The sequence below is a fragment of the Lepidochelys kempii genome, chromosome 1 (genome assembly GCF_965140285.1).
Source record: "Lepidochelys kempii isolate rLepKem1 chromosome 1, rLepKem1.hap1, whole genome shotgun sequence".
Classification (NCBI taxonomy): domain Eukaryota; kingdom Metazoa; phylum Chordata; order Testudines; family Cheloniidae; genus Lepidochelys; species Lepidochelys kempii.
Genome location: NC_136380.1, coordinates 48,104,635 through 48,116,701, shown reverse-complemented (window position 1 = coordinate 48,116,701; position 12,067 = coordinate 48,104,635). Strand labels below are relative to the sequence as shown.

Below are 12,067 nucleotides of genomic sequence, written 5' to 3'. Positions count from 1 at the left end.
GCTATCTCTAAAGCCATCCATTCGCTCATCGCAAATCACAGTTGCTGTAATGCTGTGTGCCTCAGATGTGAGGGAAAGGACAGGGACATGGACAGTGTATTGTTACTATGCTTCCGGCATGCACAAAAGAAAAAAACAAGGACATCAATTTTCTCTTCCAAACAGCAATGCAGATCTGTACTGAATACACAAATCTCATGGCCATCTTTGGACCTTGTGTTTGCAGGCTGAAAGAAAAAACTCAGAATGAAGACTGTCAACATGAGGAATTAGAGCACAGGATTAGGAGACAGGACATGACAGTTGGTCTCTGTTTGGGATTATGTCACTGATTTACTCTCTGCCTCAGTTTACCCATCTGTGAAATAAGGATACTGATTCATAAACATTTTTTTAAAGCATGCTGGCACCTCTGGATGAAAAATACTACATAACTGCAAAGCAATATTTCTGCATTGCCACCGTTTGCTAAACACTTCCTGTAGGATTGGACAGTCCTCAATTTCCATACAGCCTGTCTCTCCTTATTCAGCATGTCTCCATGATTTTGAAATGTGTATCCACACTGCAGTATGGATAAATCAGATTGGAGAGAAGGCGTGTTAAGTGCTTCATATCTATAAAGGACAAATTCCTTGCCTAAGGAAGTAGTAATTTATTTCTTAACTTCCTGACTGGGTGTGTGTGAGACACAAAGCCTCAGCAGGGTTTCAAAGACCCAGACGAAGAGTGTAATTGCCATGGAGTGAGCAAACAACAATGCGGATCGCCCAGGGCCCTGGGGCGGTGTGACACAATGGACAGAGGAGGGAATTTCCTGACTTTCCCTGCAAGTGCCTGGCGCTGCCGGAAAGCTGCACTGAAGCCGCTAATCGCCAGGGGGCGGCCGGCTGAGACACCCGTAGCCCGCACGGCTCGGTATTTGCCCCCCTGCCGGTAAAGACGCTGCAGCGGGGCCCCCACTGTGCGAGCACCTCTCGGGGCAGGGGAGTTTCCCCGCAGTGCCCGGGGCTGTCCCCACCAGCAGCGGAGTGTCGCTTGGAGTCACCCCCCTCCGGCTGCTCCGCTCCCCCAGACCATGGCGCGCTCCCGGCCCTGCGCCCCATTGTCTTGCCGGGCCCCGTTCTCCCCCCATGGGCCCCCCTCTCTTGCCCTGGCGCCCCCTGCTTCTCCCTTCCCTGGGGCTCCCCGCTCCTCCGCAGGAGCACTTCCAGCGCTGCCCCGCGCTCAGCCGGCGCCAGCTCCCAGCATCGCTCAGGGCTCGCCCGGCTCTGGCAGCCGGGGCGCCTCTTATTACCCCTGGCGCAGAACGCTTCTCCACACAAGTCTCTGTGGCGCAATCGGTTAGCGCGTTCGGCTGTTAACCGAAAGGTTGGTGGTTCGAGCCCACCCAGGGACGACGCGTGTTTTACTCCCGCGGGGGGGGAGCTGCTGAGAGGAGGGAATCGGGGGTCGGACCCTGCGCAGCAGGTCGCACGGGCCGGGCGCTCCTGCTCCCGCCGGGACGCTTTTTACGGCAGAGGCTGGGATTGCAGCCTGGCCCGGGGGCGCGCAGAGCGCAGGCCAGACATTGCCCCGCTGCCGGCGGCCTCTCTCCCGCGCTGCCCGCACGCACCGGGCCGCGGGGGCCGCGCGATCAGTGCGCCGCTGGGGCAGGCAGCCGGTGCAAACCTGAGCCGCGGAGCCCCCCCGCCCGCCTGCCTGCCTGCCTGCCTCGCGCCCCGGCCCTCGCCTCGCGCCCGCTTTTCCCTCGCGCGCCCCCTGCGCAGCCGCGGGGCAGAGTTCGCTTCACAGCCAAAGCTCCCGAGCCCGCTCGCTGGGCCGCGCGCCGCCTGCGGGGGGCGCCGCGGGGGGGGCGCTCGGGGAGCCGGAAGGGCATAGATGCAGCCATTGCGTTAGGTGTGAAGCTGGAGAAGCTATTCCTGGGCACCCCGGGAAACTCTGTGGCAAAGGAAAAGAAGCCGCGGGACACCACGGAGCTTCTGCATCCGGCGCGGGAGGAACCCACACGCCGGACGGCGAATAATAGACACCCAGGCCTGCGTGTAACCTATAATAGAGAGCACCCGTCTGATAAAAACAAGTCGGGTTTCCGTAGTGTAGTGGTTATCACGTTCGCCTAACACGCGAAAGGTCCCCGGTTCGAAACCGGGCGGAAACAGGCTAGTGTCCATTTTCCTAATTCCCGCCCTGCATTTTTAGTCTGAGAACAGACCACACCCTGAAATTCTGCTTTGAATTCTGTCAATGATGAGTTAAATAATAGGGAAGCTCTAAGTTATAGCCCCCAGTTCCTGTCAGAGTACCCTGTCAGCTGCTCTGATAAATTAACATTTTTGTTAGGGGTGGGGAAAATGTTCATGAAGCCTTTTATAGGGGCTAAAGGTTATGTACCACTCTAAAATAACCTGAAGGTGGCCCATAGCCCGCAATCCTTTGTTCCAGATTTGTCATTCCATAAGCTGTCGCACAAAAACCAGGCCGTGTGAACCCGATTTTAAAAAGAATGAAGTCGAGTTATTTAGTATGAATTGTGGGGTTTTTCCAAATGGCATCAAGCAGCAAAGAGACTTTAGCACAAAGCTGACCGGGTCGTGCATCAAGTTTGCCCATTGCCCGTGACCCAGTATTGTAGATCAGCCCATAACAGTGGCACAGGCCGCTCAGCGTTTACAGGCATTGGGTTTCTTTGTTGTTACTTGGGCAATCACTGATTTTGCTGAAGCAAAATGTTGAAATGCAGCAGTGTGTATCAATTGCACAACTAGGTTTGCTGGAATCCAAAAGATGTAACTTTCCCCCCCTATGACCATGGTTAAAATAGGGCAAAAAATGTTATTAATTACTTTGTTAAAAGTTGTTTTAAAACCAGCTAAGGCTGAAATGGTACTAGTATGGGTATCCTTTTTTAAAAAGACAAAGCAAATAGCAGCTTTACAGTCCGACCGCGGTGCTTGGCATAATTTTCTCCAGTTGATTAATCTCTGCAGTGGAAGCAATGCTGCTCAGCTACATCCCAGGAGCTCAATATAATGGAATTACCTAACCAGATAATTGCTCTTGCATATTTTGAATTTGCCTACCTCCAGGCTGTGAACTTTCACTTAAAAAAATTAAATCTCTGCTCTTATCATTAGGAAGATAACACTCACAAGAAGAAATTAGTGTAAACTTAAGTAGTGATGTCCACCTGACTCAGCAGACATTTTGGGACAAGAGCCTTCAGAGAGAGAAATTGTCTCCCTAGCAGCAATTGTGTTTTTACTTCAAAGCCTAATGTCAGCACTGACCATTTTATGGTGATTATTTCACCAGATTCCTAGCTAATTAACTTAATTCTGGCTGGGTGTAGTGAAGGATACTGGAACTGAGGACAAAGGGAAAGCTTGTTGCTACTGTATTACAGTGTACTGGGGTGGGATATGAAAAACGAAAACTTTTTCTTAAATTTACAGTCATCACTGCAGGAGGAAGAGACAGAGAACCAAAAACGTTAGCTATTTCCAGGGCGCCAAAATCCACAGTTTACTTCCATTTATTTTGCGTACTGAGAACCCCAATTGTTCTCTCCTTCCCCTCCCCCAAACCCACAGCACTGGCTACCTGAAAAAAGAATTGAAAAATTGAAAATTTGGAGATAATAAAAAATAAGTTGAATTTAATACAAAAACACACACAAAAGGATGCTGTAGTGGCTAGGGGAGAAGAAAACTAGAGTAGTAGGAAGAATTGATACATACAGTATTGACAACCACACAGATTCTACAGTTATGAGTCAGGTGGGTCCCCCAACATCATGAGATTGGCTTAAGTAGATATTTTCAATGTCGGGTTCTTTTAGTCTTCTGACATTTGAGCCTTTAGGTTATATTTGGGTCACGTTTTCCAGCTTTCTCTGAAAGCATGAGCACTGGAAAGGCACTTTCTCAAAAGATGAAAACTGAAAACGGGCTCAACGGGTAGTGATCAATGGCTCCATGTCTAGTTGGCAGCCGGTATCAAGTGGAGTACCCCAAGGGTCGGTCCTGGGGCCGGTTTTGTTCAATATCTTCATAAATGATCTGGAGGATGGTGTGGATTGCACTCTCAGCAAATTTGCGGATGATACTAAACTGGGAGGAGTGGTAGATACACTGGAGGGGAGGGATAGGATACAGAAGGACCTAGACAAATTGGAGGATTGGGCCAAAAGAAATCTGATGAGGTTCAATAAGGATAAGTGCAGGGTCCTGCACTGAGGACGGAAGAACCCAATGCATAGCTACAGACTAGGGACCGAATGGCTAGGCAGCAGTTCTGCGGAAAAGGACCTAGGGGTGACAGTGGACGAGAAGCTGGATATGAGTCAGCAGTGTGCCCTTGTTGCCAAGAAGGCCAATGGCATTTTGGGATGTATAAGTAGGGGCATAGCGAGCAGATCGAGGGACGTGATCGTTCCCCTCTATTCGACATTGGTGAGGCCTCATCTGGAGTACTGTGTCCAGTTTTGGGCCCCACACTTCAAGAAGGATGTGGATAAATTGGAGAGAGTCCAGCGAAGGGCAACAAAAATGATTAGGGGACTGGAACACATGAGTTATGAGGAGAGGCTGAGGGAGCTGGGATTGTTTAGCCTGCAGAAGAGAAGAATGAGGCGGGATTTGATAGCTGCTTTCAACTACCTGAAAGGGGGTTCCAAAGAGGATGGATCTAGACTGTTCTCAATGGTAGCAGATGACAGAACGAGGAGTAATGGTCTCAAGATGCAGTGGGGGAGGTTTAGATTGGATATTAGGAAAAACTTTTTCACTAAGAGGGTGGTGAAACACTGGAATGCGTTACCTAGGGAGGTGGTAGAATCTCCTTCCTTAGAGGTTTTTAAGGTCAGGCTTGACAAAGCCCTGGCTGGGATGATTTAACTGGGAATTGGTCCTGCTTCGAGCAGGGGGTTGGACTAGATGACCTTCTGGGGTCCCTTCCAACCCTGATATTCTATGATTCTATGATAGTCTCCCCAAACCCCATGATTCCACAAACCAGTGCTTTAAGAAAAACACCCACTCTCACAATAAAACTGCAAGAGATGGCAACATGTTGTATGTTCCTATATAGTGTTAAATTTATGTTTTGCTCCCCTCTCCCATTCTTCTTACACTGCTAAGATGGGGGCAGGATTCTATCCCTCTCCTCACCCTACCCTGGGGCACTGTGCAAGGCCTATTGCCTCAGAATTTTCACAACCATTAAGCCATTCCCTAAGGAGAAGTGGGATTAGTAAACTTATCCTGGGCCGCTCACTAGAGCAGGAAGGGAATTACACTGGGGCAGTTATTCAAAGCAGCCCCACTTGCACTGCTAGCACTAGCCTTCTGGGTATAACCCAGTGCACCTGGAATAACATCCAGCCTGTCTCAAGCCATCAAGGCAAGGGGGTAAACTGGGGGTCACCTGCCTCCATCAAAGCCAGTGAGTAAACTCCTGCTCTTTTATGTTCCCTCCCTATCACCCCTCCTCCTCATGACCACCCCTTGGAACCTGCTATATGCACATGTATTGACCAGTCTCCGTACCCCACACTGGATAGTTTGAAAAAGTTAAATGTGTATGAAAACCATGGAATGAGCTTGTTACACACAGTGCAGACTTAAGCAACCTTGTGATCTTCTTAAACATGTCCTCTCTTAGCGTGTTGTATCTCATGTTCAAACATAACTTGTAAACTCTTCGGAGCAGGGACTGAGTCTTAGTTGACTTTAAAACCCCTTGTATGCTTTTGCAGTGCTTAATTTGTACTGAAAGAGGTGCTGGGTCTCAAGCAATTTTTTTACATTCATAACGGATGCAGCAAGCCCAGAGGTACCAGGGCTCAGCCCTGGCAAAAATTAAGCACTGTAAAATTTATGGAACTGGATATGTAATAATCTGCTTGGAAGGTAACCTGCTGTGCCCTTCTGGCAAACTGATTTACATTAGGAACAGTGGCTAAGAGAATAGGGCCAGAGAGAAAATGACTTTATAGTCTGTGGGTTGGGGTACATACCTGGGAAGTGGGGGATCCCAGATCCAGTCCCCCTGCTCCCTTATTTAATTATTTATAGCCAGTTGATCAGCTTCCCCAGAAGAGATTGAGATAATCCCACATCACAATATCCCAGTGGTTAGAGCGCTCTCTTGAGAGTGGGGAGACAGCTGTTCAACTCCTTTTCCCCCCGGGCAGAGGGTGAAATTGAACCTGCATCTCTCACATCCCAGGTGAGTGCTCTAACCATTGGGCTAAAAACATAAGGCTGGAAGTGCTATTAGTGGTTTAGTGTGGAATGAGGCAGGTGCTTTCCTCGTTCTCACAAGAAACAACTTATGGGTGCCTAAACCACCCCTTTGAGAGGGATTGCCAGCTGTGGATCACAAGTAGTCTGGGCTTAGGCCAGGAGTGGGCAAAATATAGCCCGTGGGCCAGATTCGGCCCATCTATCAATCATTTCTGTCCAGGCCGGCAGGCTTTTTGGCTGCCCCTCGTGATCTCAGGGCCGCCACTCAGGCAGGCTGCATGCCTGCTGTGGCCACATGCCGCTCCCGGAAGCAGCCAGCTGCTGCTGGCACGTCTCTGGCGGGGGAGGTGGCTCCTTGTGCTGCCCCCACCCCCAGCAGCATCCTCACAGCTCCCACTGGCCGGTTTCCGTGCCAGCAGCAACCATCCGCAGCCACTTGCAGGAGTGGCATGGGGCCATGTCATGCAGGCAGCCTGCCTGAGCCCTGCTGTGCTGCTGCCCGTGAGCTGCCTGTGGTCAGTGCCTCCCAGCCAGAGCCTGCACCTCGCACCTCCTCCTCCACCCAAACCCCCTGCCCCAGGTCAGAACCCCCTCCTGCACCAAACTCCCTCCTAGACCCTGCACCCTAATCCTCTGCCTCAGCCCGGAGCCCCCTCCTGCACCAAACTCCCTCCCAGACCCTGCACCCTAATCCTCTGCCTCAGCCCGGAGCCCCCTCCTGCACCCAAACTCCCTCCCAGAGCCCACACCCCTCACCCTCTCCTGCACCCCAACACTTTGCACCAGCCTGGAGCTCCCGCCTGCACCCAACCCCCATTAATAGAGTAGAAATGTGCAGCCCATGACGACTTACCAAAATTCATGGAGTGACCCCTCTGCAAAAATTATTGCCCACCCCTGGCTTAGGCACTTAACTCCATGAGAGAGGGAGGTCTTAAAGTACACCCCCTCTCACTCTCAGCACCATCTCCCGTGGGTAGGTTACGTGGCTCCCCACCTTGGCTTTTGTGCATTGCATTCTAAAGCACCTCTCTCCCCCCCTTCAGGCTGTGGGGACTGCACTGTTGCTCCTGTGAGTTTCTAGGAGCCTAACTTTTAAGCAATGCAATGCTCACCCTAGCACGGCCGCGGTCCCTTTGTGGATCTGGGCCTGACACATCCCAGACAGAAAGTGTTGGTCCTGAAGGGTGTCATATTGGGAGAACCACATTTGCTCCAAATTCCCCAACCATGAACATTATTCATTGTTCCACATAGAGCATTAAGTGCTTCTGTACAAAAGGTGGCTACTCATCTCAGCTTCACAGGGATGGTTTTACACCCACCTAATACACTTGAAGCTGCTTTGGAAGAACATGGTGCCTGTGCTAATAATCAAATGGCCCTCAACTGCAGAAAACTAGAACTCTTTGTTTTGTCTGTATTTTAAAACTAATCTGAAACAAAAAGGAATGCAGCAACGACTAGCCACTAAGGGGATGGGGTTCGGGGGGGAAGGTAGGGAAGAGAATAAGTTCTCATCCTCTAGTGGAAAGTCTGGCTGAAGGGGGTAAAATAAATACATAGAACAGGTTTGCTAAGGCAGCTTACCCATGCTTCGGTTTAGGAAAAATTGTCTACTATAATGTTGGCCAACACTTTTGGGAAGATGAGGTTAAAAGGGCTCTATGAACTTGACTTTGCCCCTTGACTATAATTTAGTTTTATATGTTTCTGTGTTTAATTTAATCCTGCTACTTTTAATTATTTTTTTTATACCCTTCATGATTCCTTTCCAGCTGTATTGTTTACACCCTTGCACATAGACACTTACACCTCTGCGTTGTCTTTTAGAGAAACTACACCTTATTTACTAACACCACACCCTCTTTACTAACCCCTCCAGGGGTGGTTAGTACCATTTTTCTCAACAGTGCAAATCTCAGACAGGTGAACACTGCACCAGGTATTTTCATGCTACTTTACATTTATTTATTTACATTGCATCCGATGAAGTGAGCTGTAGCTCACGAAAGCTCATGCTCAAATAAATTGGTTAGTCTCTAAGGTGCCACAAGTACTCCTTTTCTTTTTGCGAATACAGACTAACACGGCTGTTACTCTGAAACTTTACATTTAAAGTCATTGGTGCTTGTTTTTTCCTTATCTCAACACACTAGTAAAGATACGTAAAACCAAGGAGAAGCTCATGTCCTTGGCAAGAACTGACTTTTGTTTAAAAGAAACAGCCCCTGCATGGAGTGCTACTTTGATGTACATAGCCATATTTGTTACAGAACCAGTCTGACACAGAGTCTGTTCAAGGTTGCTGGACTGATTTTTCAAAGGCTGCATAGAACTGGCCCAAGCTATCCAAGACCATCTCTCTTTTTGTAGCCATGTCTTGTAATGAGAGTTACATTCCACTGTAACTACAGGGAGGCTTGAAATAACAGGAGACAGATTCAGCGTATGCAACTCTGGCAGCCGAAATATGAATGACCATTAATGTCACAGCACAACTCACCGTCACCCAGGCTTTTGCACAACAGTACCCTCATGGTCATTCTTATATGTCCAAAACTAACCCCATCAGCCTTTTAAGAGCACGGAAAGAGAAATATCATTATGGCCTTTTACTTGGGGGAGAGGCCATGAGAAGCTGGGTGGATAGATAGAAATGGAGTACCAAGGGATAATTGCAGAAAAAAGTCAAGTTTTTCTCATTAAAAGTGACTAAATTCATAAGAACAACAATAATGAAATCAAATAATCCTCATTTCTTTCGCTTCTGCTTTAAGGGCTTGACTACACACACAGTTTTACTGCTTTAACTGTACTCGGTTAAAGTGGTACAACCCCCTATTATAGATGCAGTTATACAACTGTAATACTGCTTAGAGCAGCATAGCCTATTCTAAAAAGGAAGGGAAAGGAAAGAAGTTATACTTGTGACAAAATACACCCATGTTCACACCTTACACACTATTGTAGTAAATTTTGTACAAGGTATGCCTTGTAAGTTATCATTTGAACACTCAGTTTGCTGGTCAGTACTGTACTGGTAAAATGCATGTGGCAATATTATATGTGGAATTTAAGATTCCCTCATATGATGTTAACACACATTCCAAGCCTCGCAGCCCAGCCCAGGCAGAAGTCCGGTCTGTCCTAAACCATGGAAGCAATGTGTGCTTGCCTTAATTTGTATGTAAGCAGAATTATTAAGCAGGGAGAGAAAACAAAGGAAGTTCTAACAGGTGAGGAAAAAAAAACAACAATCCAGCAGGGAATATTTTTCCACATAGACTCTTTGTCTCCTGGATCTCAGCTGGAAATGTGTTTTCAAGAGGGGGCTATAAAACTATAAAAAGGAGGGACAAACACCCCAAGGTACTCCTCTCTCTACCCCTGCCCTTCTCAGTCTCTGCACCTGAAGAGACAAAGGAAGCAGCTGTTGGACTCCGGGGGGAATGGGTCCTGGCCTGAAGAGTTTGGTCAGTAAGACGGCTGAAAGCATGTGGTGAGAAAACTTTACTTTGAATCTAATAGTGTTAAGTTAGGCACCAGTAAGCATTTTCATCTTTATTTTTCTTATGACCAGTTCTAATTTTTATGCTGCATTGCTTCTATTCACTTAAAATCTCTCAAAACAATAAAACAAGTTTAACAACTATATCTAACAAGGGAGGGATAGCTCAGTGGTTTGAGTGTTGGCCTGCTAAACCAAGGGTTGTGAGTTTAATCCTTGAGGTGGCCATTTAGGGATCTGGGGTAAAAATTGAGGATTGGTCCTGCTTTGAGCAGGGGGTTGGACAAGATGATCTCCTGAGGTCCCTTCCAACCCTGATATTCTATGATTCTAATCCCGTGTGTTCAAGTTGAAGTGTCTGGGTAACTCCATTTGGAGTAACAAATCATGTGCATATTGTTCCCTGACATGAATAATGGCCTTATTCATGTGCAGTGTCCATCTGTCTGTGACTTGCACTGTTGAGAAAAATGGTACTAACCACTGCTGGAGTGGTTAGTAAACAGGGTGTTGTATTAGCAATGCAGGACATACGTTTATGGGGGGAAATCTGGGAGTGGATTGGTATAAGCTGTGGTAGTCTTTAAGGTTGGTAAGAGCAAAGGTGGGGCTTGCTGTAGCACACACACAAGTGACTTACATGCTGGAGGCTGTTTGTGAGCAGTCCCGTTTAGAGGCTACAGCAGCAAGGCAGTGTAAAGGGCACCCCAGGTTACATGGCAGGGGTGACTCAGCTACTCACTGGTCTGGATTGTACCCTAATATGTCACATACTGTTATAAAGTTGCCTTATACTAATAACTGTCCACAATGTAATTATTTTGGTGAGGGATGGGATTTTTTTTTTTTTAAGAAAAGCTCTACCACTATAAAACCTGTGCAGACCATTAATTTTTGTAATTTTAGTGTACTGTGTTCATTCATCTTCCTTTTTTAGAGTAGAATGAGTAATATCTCTAGATCTAATAGAAAAGGCAGTGAAACAGAATAGTCTGAAACCATTGAAACAAAACCTTTTTGTGTTTTAGTGCAGCCAAATGAAAAGTTATACATTTAGGAACAAGGAAAGCAGGCCGTACCTGCTCACTGAGAAACATGAAAAGGATTTAGGGGTCATAGCAGTCAAGGAACTCAATGTAAGCTGCCACTGTAATGCAAAAAGTGCTAACACAATGCTAGGATGTATAAATAGGAGTAGTGAGGTGTAGGAGTATGAGGTGATTCTACCTCTGTATACAGCACTGGCAAGATATTTACAGATGATACTGTAAGAATGCAAACAGTTCTGGTGTCAGCATTTCAACAAGTACACTGAACACTTGGGGGGTGCATTAAAGAGCCACAAAAAAAGATTTGAGGGCTGGAGAAAATGCTTTACACTAAGGAGACTTAAAAGAGCTCAATGTTTAGCTTGGCATTCAAATCACCTCTCAATCTTTTTGCTTTATAAGTACCCTGATGGGGGGAAAATAACAGATACTAAAGGGCTCCTTAATCTAGTGGAGAAAGGCAAAACAAGAACCAATGGCTGAAAGCTGAAGTCAGCAAATTCACATTAGACACAATATAACAGTGAGGGCGATGAACATTGGAACAACATGCCATGGGAAGTAGGGATACGTTATCTCTCTTGATAGAAACTGGATGCCTTTCTGGAAAACATACTTTAGCCAAACCAGTTATTCTTTAGTCAAACAAGTTACTGGGCTCAATACAGGGGTAACTTGGTAAAATTTAAGGGCCTGAGATACGCTAGTCTGAGCTCCTGTATACCAAATGGTCCCTTCTTGCCTTAAATGCTATGAATCTGGGTTCAGGAATACAATGAATGTAGTATTTAGGGTACTACTTGTCACGGAGTCCCCAGGCGATGCTCTGGAACTGCTCCCTACGAAGCCAGTCAGGACTTTGGTGAAGTCTCCTCTCTGTGAGCAGACTGTCTTCAGGGCAAAAAGCTCACACAGCCTCCACCTTCCTGGATTTGACCTTGGAGCCTTCAGCATCCTCTGCCCCTCCGTGCGCTTCCCATAGCAGCAAGTCTGCCCAGGCGGGGTCCTGGGGAAGCCAAAGGGTCCTGCACCCCAACTTCGCAGTCAGACATGACTCAGCCAGCCAGTAAAACAGAAGGTTTATCAGGACAGAAACATGATCTAAAACAGAGCTTGTAGGTACAGAGAACAAGACCCCTCAGCTAGGTCCATTTTGGGGGGCAGTGAGCCAGACAACCACGTCTGCACTTCACTCCACATCCCCAGCCAGCCCCAACCTGACATCCTCCAGCCCCTCCTCCTCTTGACTTTGTCCCTTT

General features: G+C 47.5%; 2 non-coding genes across 2 annotated transcripts; both read left to right on the top strand.

Annotated features, from left to right (window-relative positions):
* The first annotated feature begins 1,325 nt into the window (after positions 1-1,325).
* On the top strand, positions 1,326-1,399 carry TRNAN-GUU (transfer RNA asparagine (anticodon GUU)). Its single transcript has one exon. It is a non-coding gene; the product is annotated as a tRNA-Asn (tRNA).
* A 689-nt stretch (positions 1,400-2,088) lies between these two features.
* Positions 2,089-2,161, top strand: TRNAV-AAC (transfer RNA valine (anticodon AAC)). The gene has a single exon. It is a non-coding gene; the product is annotated as a tRNA-Val (tRNA).
* Positions 2,162-12,067: the final 9,906 nt, after the last annotated feature.